Raw genomic sequence first — 9,816 nt, forward strand, 5'->3', positions numbered from 1 at the left:
CTCCTGAGACCTGCTCTATTCCCCCTATGGACTCCAATAAAGTTGACAATGCACCTGTGGGAGGTCTTCCATCTTCATTTGATTAGTGGGTTTTTGTTTAGGCCTAACCTACATATTGCAAATGCTTTCCCCTTGCAGTGCAACCAGTAGGGTGACAACATCCCTCCACGTCATCATGGACACTGTTTCAAATCCTGAACATTTAATTCACAAATGGCTGTTGTTAGGTTTGTGGAATTTGATAAAATATCTGCTTGTTCGAGAAACAGAATGCTTCTTAAGTTTACTTGCCCCATATAAAAAATTCATATGGTCCATTTGGGGCCATGCTATTGTGTGACAAATTAGGCCAGCTTTCCCATAACAGAACTCAGGTAATATATTCCCTCACTATGCCGGGTCTCGTGTTATGTCAGGGTTTGGCATCTGGGATGGCTCTGATTATGCCATATTTCTGATTATAAGGACCCTGGAATATAGCAGGATTTTATCCCAGTCAGATATTCTCTGCCTCTGTTTAAGGTTGATAGTAGGGTTGCGAATATGCAGGTGTTGTTCTTATGCCGGAGTTCGGATTATAGCAGAGTTAATGATGCATCAGTGTTCTAACTATACCATTGCTCACTTTCTTAAATTCGTTTCTGAGGAATCGCCTAGTGAAATTGTGCTTTTGCAGATTTACCATTAAGCATTTACTCAGTTTTCACAAAACTTTACTGTGAATAAACCAGGATTACATTTACGGTCCAGTGCATACACTGACAACTGAGATAAAGGAGATCACTCGTAGTCTGACCTTCTCCGCTTGATCATATTGTGTAAACCTTGGGCAAGTCGCTTAATCTCATTTTGCCTCTGTTTAGTTTGCCATAATGTTAACCATATATCAAGCTCTAGATGCGTAGATCTTAACCTGTGGTCCAAGTATCCCTGTGGGTCGGCGAGGCCTACTCACGTGGTCCGCGACTGTTTTACGAAATTAAATAATGATAACATGAATTAAAGTTAATATTTACAAATAAGGATGCAACACTGTAAATCTGAAAACGTTTTCTATATTTGAGGGTGAATTACACAAAATATTTGAGCAACTGTGTGGTGTATACTTGTTTTTGCGCTTGTGTATTGTTTCGATGTCCAAATCATAGAACTTGCTTGGGTTGGGAATACGTGGCTTCCAGTAACGATTCTGTGGGTGTCCCTGGATTCCACAAACGATTCAGTTGGGGTCCACGGAAGTCAAACGCTTAGAACTGCTGCTCCAGATAATTGACTGGTTTGCATTTTACTACTAAATACATTCTGAAAGGTTTTGTCAGTCAGTGTGTTGTCTGCCTGATTCTCGAAGCTTCTTACACAAGTAAGGATTACTTGCATGAAGATTTTCGTGCCAAGAGATCTACTCAGAGGAGTTGGAAGCAGGTGGCAAGTGTCAGTTCCGCGAATGGAATGTCCTATCAGTTTGCGCAAAACCACAAACATGTTTAAGAGCAGTCACCAGCTCCTATCCTTTTTCTCACCGGAAAAGGTAAAAAAGTTACTCTTGATAAAAAGCAAAATGTTTTCCACTGTGGGAAGGGGTCACCTCTTAGAACAATAAAGTAGAATAGCAGGTAAAGGGGTTTCTCTCTGCGAGCACAATTATTTTCCCCTAGAAAAAATGAAAAAAGGTTTTAACAAGTGGCTTTGCACCTATTTTGCCAGTATTAGCATGAGCAAATGAATGTGTCATACTCATGCCAAAACGTAATTCCTGAAAGTTTGCGAGGAGTATGGTTTCCAGGCCTACTTCCGTTGATGTCTGCGAATTCTGGAGTAATAAATCTGCAAGCTCCTGCAAGATCACAGAACTGCAGTGGAGAGGGACAAGTGGCACCTTGATAACATTCCTTTTTACATGTTGCCCTCAAAGATTTCCATCTGATTCTCTATTATTTCTGTGTTTTAAAAGCTGACATGCATCATGTTTAGCAAACTAAGGTCCTAATTACGAGTTTGGCGTGTGGCAGAGGCCGCCTGCCAAATTCGTCCCACCATCTGACTGCCTGTGCGGCCAGAACACCGCCGGCCCTAATACAAGTTTCCCTCTGGGCTGGTAGGCGGAAACAGCGTTTCCTCCCGCCAGCCCAGTGGGAAACAGAGCTTAATATTGACATCAGCTCATAATCGAGCCGGCTGCAATAGCAGCACCCGTCACGCTTGCCACTGCCCGTAATTCAGGCAGTGGAAAGCGCAATGGGGCGGTCCATGGGGACCCCAACATCCCCATTCCTCCAGCCTTTCCATGGCAGAATGAGGAGTCGTAATCTACCCTGACAGATTACAACCGTTGAGACCGCCAGACTGTTGACTGGCAGCAACCTGGCGGTGTCTGCAGTTAGACCATGGCAGCTCTACCACAGTCGTAAAGGGGCAGTCGGACCGGGACAACCACGGCGGTCCGACCACCACTGCAAGTCTTGCGGTCTTAAGACTGCCAGACTCGTAATGAGGGGCTAAGTCTGGGTTTTGTCTGCTTTTTTTCAAATATTATTTGAGTAAATTTATATTAGAATACACATCAATCTTGCTTTCATTGTTCTGCATGTATTTGCATATAGCAAAAGGGCATTCTGGGAGCAGTACCAGTTTCCACAAATGGTAATATTTTGGAAAAATATATATAGATTTGTGTATTGGAATCACTGTCAGTAACACTAGCCGGGCTTACAACTCACTGTATTTCCTTGGATGAATAACTTGCGAGTCAAGGCTTTGCGTGAATGAACCATCTATACATCTCTAGATGTGGCTACATAGCGTGCCATAACACCGGCAATAGTGTAACTCACAATCACACTGCACACTGTAAATTGGCAGTTAGAGTGTGAGCTGCAGAGCGTTGAGGCTACTCATGTAGTGGACAAAATAAACATGAAAACTTCTTATCACTGACCCCAAACAATGCATCCTGGGAGCTGGACGAATTCCATGCCCTGGGGAATGCTACTCTATTTTACGTCACTTGAAGCAAAGACTACAATACACAGAATGCATTAAGCTATCAAATGATAGCCCAGGTCTAGAAACATGATGACCTGGAGTGAGGGTGAGGTGGCCACCGTAGCATTTCAGAGCGAGTCAGAGGCAGAAGCTCTGAACAACCAAAGCTGGAGTCTTGCAACCTGCTGCAATGCAAGTAAATATTTAGGCAAATACATCACACGAGAACCCTGGGGCATGCAGCTCCAGAGATCTTATTATGATTCTAAATATATTAGCTGGCAGTGCAGAAAACTGGCCTGTGGTTCAAAGACACAGTAATCTGCTTGTATTCTCTATTGTGAGCCTGCACCTGTGAATTCTTGTCTGCATATCATATTAAAATGTTTAGACATATTAGTGGTAAAAGGACTCAACCTCCAATCCCAAGCGAAGCCCAGTAAACCCTGTGGAGTTGGAATCCGCAAACAAGTATACCAAATGATATGATCATCTAATCAGGCCATGAGGAGATCTTTTCAGCTCCATTCAGTGTTTGGTGTCTTCTGGGGATAAGAAAGCTTCTTTCCAAAGTACAGACACCAGGAATTGGTGCCAAAGCCCTGGAGGAATATAGGTACAGAAACACACTACAAACGTGGGACCATTAGTGGGCTACTATTTAAACCCCAAAAGTGCAATGCCTACTACAGCTATTCTGTTCACACTTCTGTAGATGGTGCAAAATTGGTTTCCAGTTCTTCTGCAACTATTTATAGATTCTCATGGCCACTTTTCCAAGTCACAACACTGTCGCAGGATGTGGTTCTAAGAACTGGTGGGTTGGAGGATGTGTGGGCTTGCTTGGGAATCACTCATCTTTCTCAATTGGGCACCATCTTGATTTAGGAGTCTTAAACCTCGTTATGATTTAAAAATCACAAAGAAAAGGGGAGTTCTAAGTCCAGCTGGAGTGTAATATGAGGGCTACATCCTGTTTCTGCTTGTGTGGTGAATATTCTCACTTTAATGCCAGAATTGGCACACTGTGCTACATCCCAGTAGTACACTAAATACCAACAGGTTTGAGGTCCTGTCGGTTAGCCCCAATTGGCTAGTATTTCCTAGTGGGGTGTCAGTGAATATTTATAATTTGTGTGACATCAAGTAAAGTGTCTTGATTTGTTTTGATCCCTTTTAAATCTTTGTTTCCATCAAACTTCATAATGTCATAAAAAATACTTAATTGTTACTTTTCTAACAGCTAAATGTGTACAGTTCATTTACAGGTATTTACATTATGTTGAGTGTTACAAAAACTGGCACCTTACAGCCTTTCTGTTCACACTTCATGTACCCCAGCAAGATTGTTACATAATTCACTTTACCTTTCTTTTTGTGACTGTAAAGTGAGAGGAATTTGTGAACACTAATCATCCTGTTAAAATAATAAAGCATAAAGTTACCAGAAAACATAGGTTGACATTTGACATGTATTTCAAGCCCAGAAAACGAAAGAAGAAATAGAATTTAAAGGCATCTTTATTTATTTCTCTGACATTCGCGACCTCCCAAAACATTGTCTTGTGACGGGAAAAGCTGACCTCGGGTGTTACTGTTGTTAATTCTCTTGCAGGGTGTCCTTCCTCCACACCCAGATCATATATATATATATATATATATATATATATATATATACACACACACACATACATATACACACACACAGTCTTTTGCGTGAAGCACATGTTTTTCACTGTTCCAAAGAAATGCATGCAGCCAAAAAGAAGAATATCGACTATGACCTGACATGGGCCAATTCTGGAGCATCTCAATTTGGCGATTTCAGTGATTGACATCAGGTGTGAGCAGCTCATCCACTCCACTCATTTAATTTTCCATTTCACTTTGGTACTTGTAGTTTTGATGCTGTCATTATAAGCAGAAAACCAAATCAAACTGCTGCTACAGATAGCGCAGTGCATACAAATATACCGGCCATGGTGTTGAGGAGACTTGACTATTGCAACATTCTCTATGCTTTTGCCCCAAAGAAAGAGATTACTAAATTACAAACATTCCAACCCAAGCATCCAGACTGTGTGCCTGTCAGAATTCCTTTCAGAGGGCCCTGGGGTGAGCAGGGGTTACTAAACAGGGGTTACTGGGCCTTTTATTCCTGGTGTGCTGGGGCCTGACCTACTATGGATCTTGAGCACTGGGCCAAGACCACTTGATTCTCAGGAATACCATATTTATAACAAAGTATTTCTATTTTACCTCTAACAACACAAAGAGAAATGCAACAGTTACAAACAACTACTCGGTCCCCCTGAGGTCAAGGCTCTAGTGTTTTGTAGGCAGCTCCCTGTGTCCCACTCCCTGCTCACTCTAGCGATTGTGGTTATTTCCCTTCACTTTAGGCAACATCCGAGTAGGCCCACTAGTAGTCAGAGTTTCAGAAGTCCACTCCGACTCTATATCAGCATCAAAAGTGGCCCATTGTCACAATGCTTTCTAGCTAGCAAGCACCTACAGGATCAGAACTTCTGGAGTGCCCGAGCGTGCTCCCTTTGTAGGCATCAGAGCAGCAGCAGCTGGTTCAGGTGAGTTCACGGCACTCAAGAATCCTCACTCATGTAGCACACCCGCAACGAGCAGGGTTTCCTCGCAACTTCACCTTGCAGGGTAAATCATTGGCTGTTTCCATGGTGGGGGGCTGGGGGAATGGAGGGAAGGGGTGAGATGGTGTGATGCTGATCCCTCATCCTGATATAGGTGCCTAGTGATTCCCAAGAAAGTTACACTCCTCCAATGACTCTCTTGGTCAGATCCCATTTATTGCTAGGTCTGGAGACCCCCCCCTCTGGCATATGTCGTCACCAAATCTTTACTGTACATGGGCACAGATAAACACAGCAGATGCCTTTACGGCAGTCCCACCTGGCATATGGGGTAACCAGCTCTTCACCGCACAAGGGCTACAGCCCAGTCCGCACTGCAATCCATCCACAGCGGCTGCTCCTGGCATACGGTTGCTGATCCCTTGCTACATATGGCCTACAGCCAAAATGGCACAGCAATAACAGATTACTTTGCAGCTGCCCCTCCTGTCATACGGGTTCACTGCCACCTAACCACAAACGGGCTCTGGACGATCATCACAGCACTATCCACGGCTCACTACATGTGACCCTTTCCTTTGGCATACGGAGGTCATGGGAGGGTCACCAACTTTGTCCTGCATACGGGCAACAACCCGATTGGTGCAGCAGCCGTTTCCACCTCGTTCAGGGAGTCCACTCGCCAGAATGCCCCACTTGACTATGCTCCTTCCAATACATTCCTCTTCTTCAAAGGGCAAACTTGCCTTGGCAAGCAGGAAGGCGCTTGGGCTCCAGGGCAGGTGGACTTGGAGGGATGATATACCCTCACTCAGCAGGGAGACTGGCAGGTCTTAGGCCCCAGTCCTGGTCACAGACAGAAACCTTGCATAGCTTTTCCTCCTCACACAGTCTGACTGGCAGCTCAACAGTTGACACCACTTCCATTTCCAGACACCAAAGATGATTAAGGGCCTGAGTCTTTGAAGTTTATGTTGGGGGTCTGCTTTCATTTGAAATGACCACTTCTCTGCTCTCTTCCTTTTGAAAACAGTCTTTTACAGCAAGAACGACTCTAAAGGTGATAGCCCCCACAAAAAAAGTCCATGGGAGTGGCCAGAGCGCACAGTTGGATGTCAGCCATGGTGATATGTGTATCAAAAGGTTAGCCCAGGGACCCAGCCCTATTCTTTATGATACTCTAATCAGCCCCATCTCCTTCCCGTGACGTGCCCAAACTTCATCCTTGTGATCTCTCACTGAATCAAAGAGCGCTCACTGAAGTGTATGGGGGAGGTCTGGCTCTCCCCTCTCCAGCTTGTCCCACCAAGCTTACAGGAAAGCATCAATACACACATTTAACATGCATTCACTGCACAGCACTATCTCCTTCAATTACTGTATCACTCAGAGGCACACATAAATCCCGTACATGCATTTACTGCACAGGAAATACAGTTAAAAATACTTTATTTGTTTAAAATAACCTTAAAGGTGTACACAGCAATTGCAGGTGGGATAAAGTTGGATATTAAAAGTATAAAACATTAAAATGATACAGCCATGGCCATAAAATTCATATCAAAGCAGAGTTAATCAGAACATACATAGTTTTAGACTATTTTTAATGCATGGCTCAAAGTACAAAAGGCACTATATCCTTCATGCACTGCACTAATCACAAGCAAACATACACCCAGTATATGCATTCAACATGCATACGCTGCACAGTACTGAATCATCCCTGTACTGTTCTCTTCTGAGGCACACATACACTCAGCACAGATACATCACTCATGCGCAGCATAGCACACAGCCCCTGAACTTTGAATTAGTGAGCCTGCAGGCCTCACTCCAGTGACACAGGTTAAAGAGGACCTATTCACTTCTACTGATCACTACAAGGTATGCTACAAGGTACCATCACAATTGTGCTGCTTAACTCTTAGTAAAGGCAGTAGCCTTTCACCACCACGAGGGTAGCGCTTTGGGTGCCCATTCTGGTCCAACTTGACCACAATGCATTAGATAAGCAAGCCCATGTCATGTCAAGAGTGCATGATCCATGTCTGCTTATGACAACAAAAATCAGCATTAGGGATCCACAAATCAGTGAAGTTGGCACTTGGGGTAGGGGTGCATGTCTGTTACCATGCGGAGAACTTTTCTATCCTAACACTGTTAATTTAAAGAGATTCGCTCACATTCCCGCCACCCTTGAAACCTACCATTGGCTCTGAGGGGCATGCAGACTAAAATTCAAACTGCTCTGTATTGCCTTCAGAGCCCAGATGGGTCTTGGACCAATTTACAGATTAGTTTTCACCTTGGACACCCAAACTCAAACTGAGACCAAGCAAAGCAAACATGTCTAAACAAAGGAGGTGGCAATGCAAGAAGCAGGGAGAAAGGTGATTAAGGGAGTTGGATTCACAACCTCGGAGATCCCAGCAGAAAGGCTCAACAAAATGACCTACCCCGAATTAAAAACTGAAAACAAGACTGTTCATTGAGCCATTCGACCAGAGCCTGTGACTGCCTAGAGAGCCCTGGGCAGAAAGAAATCCTGGTGTCCTCCTCGCTCCGCTGTTAAATAAAATGAGGAAGCAGAGGCCCCTTTTGTGTTAAGTCAGTTCGTAGCACACTAACTAGTTTCTGAACACAAACACTGCCGTATCTCTCCCAATCAGTGATTTAAATGAAAATATAGAAGTGCAGGTGCTCACTATTTAGAGTACAGGTTTGCTCCGAGAAGAGCCAGTACTCTCCGCTTAAACGTATTGAAGCAATGATGAGAAGTGCAGGTACTCGCCCATTCAAATGGGATTAGTGCAGGCAGTACCTGCCCCCAATTTACCTGATTAGCTCACAGCTGAGCTGTTTCACATCGATGTTCAAAGCAAGCAGCACAACCTAGTTCTTGGACCTTATGATCTCCAACGCGAGGTGACATTATTTCATATTACTCTAATTCATCACTGTTAGCGCACACTTTACTATATACTTCACTTTTTTTTTTATTTACTAGGACGAACGTGTGCAGCAGGCAGAAATGCAGCCTTACTCCTTTACTTTATTGTTTCCCAACCAACACAGTGCATTTCAGAACCCACCGAAGACTTCGTTGTAGCTCTAAACAATTGCTAACCTTGCAAAGTATGGTCTTTGTGTGGAGAACTTTAAGAGATAAAATTATCATGCATACCAATGACTCTAATCTTCAGGAAAGGCCATGGGTTGTGGGTGACTTCCTTAAAGGAGGTTGTATCCGTCACAAAAAAGGATTGGGTTATCGAAGAGGTGTGCTAAGGGTAGTTCTGCTGTATGCAAGATTTCGTCCAGGCCTGGATCAAAGCAGGGACGCCAGCAGCGTCACACTATACTGTTAACTGCATATTGCACACTGGAATGTTTACTTTCTTTTCATACAAGGCACGCAGGGCTAGAAACGCCAAGCATGCAAAGCGCTGCTACATCTGAACACATATCATGGGTCGTCCTGGGCAATCAGCGTGTGTTATCAAACAACGAAGAGGAGGGAGGCTTTCAGTTAAAAGAGACTTCCCCAAAAGTCTCGCTTTCCACCTTCATTCATACCACGCCTTTGCTGTTTACGAGACGACCAGGAAACCTTCAAAACTCAAGAATTACTTACACCCCTTCCTCGTTTAACACGCACATCCGCGGCATTAAAAACAAAAAAGTGAAAATTACCTGTACGAATGGCGCCAAAGCGCTAGATGGAGCGATTTAGCTCTGCCCAGAGGGCAACGCTAGCCCTGATTGGCTCCGAGAACATCTACGCCCACTGGTTACGAGTGAAACGAGGCCCTGTCTGGGCCTGGGAGAAGTAGTGGGAGGAGTCTTCGTAACTGAGCGAAAGGGAGGGATTTCCGTGTTACACTGAGAACTTTCAGTTTCGTTTTTTTGCCCTGAACTAGTAGCAAGCTCCAAAGTTTACCGGCAAACCATCGTACATAAAATGAGAACGTCGGTCCTGCTCCGCCTGTGGTGGAATGTTGGCTGAGAGAGAAAAGAAGCATTGTCAAAGCTAGGTGTTCTCGCCTTTGGTACATTTCGGATTTGCCAATGGCCATAGCGTTTAGCCATGCTGTACAGCGTCTCCGAAGCTGTGCAGCATAGCGTAATAAGAAGAAACACGTACATAGCTGCCAAGGTTTCATATTGCCATGTGTGACATTTTCAAAATGTCAGTGTAATTATGAGTGACATTTCAAAGACTGTGAGTGAC

At 44.2% G+C, this 9,816-nt stretch overlaps 1 protein-coding gene across 2 annotated transcripts in view; it reads right to left on the reverse strand.

Annotated features, from left to right (window-relative positions):
• FAAP100 (FA core complex associated protein 100) overlaps nucleotides 1–9,456 on the reverse strand; it is a 333,418-nt gene extending 323,962 nt beyond the window's left edge. The window contains exon 1 of one of the 2 annotated variants that reach the window (XM_069199774.1): nucleotides 9,279–9,456. The gene's annotated coding sequence lies outside the window, so the exon portion shown is untranslated. The other variant, XM_069199775.1, reaches the window with a different exon arrangement.
• Between the last annotated feature and the right edge of the window lie 360 nt (nucleotides 9,457–9,816).

This window comes from Pleurodeles waltl, chromosome 7 (assembly GCF_031143425.1).
Source record: "Pleurodeles waltl isolate 20211129_DDA chromosome 7, aPleWal1.hap1.20221129, whole genome shotgun sequence".
Classification (NCBI taxonomy): Eukaryota; Metazoa; Chordata; class Amphibia; order Caudata; family Salamandridae; genus Pleurodeles; species Pleurodeles waltl.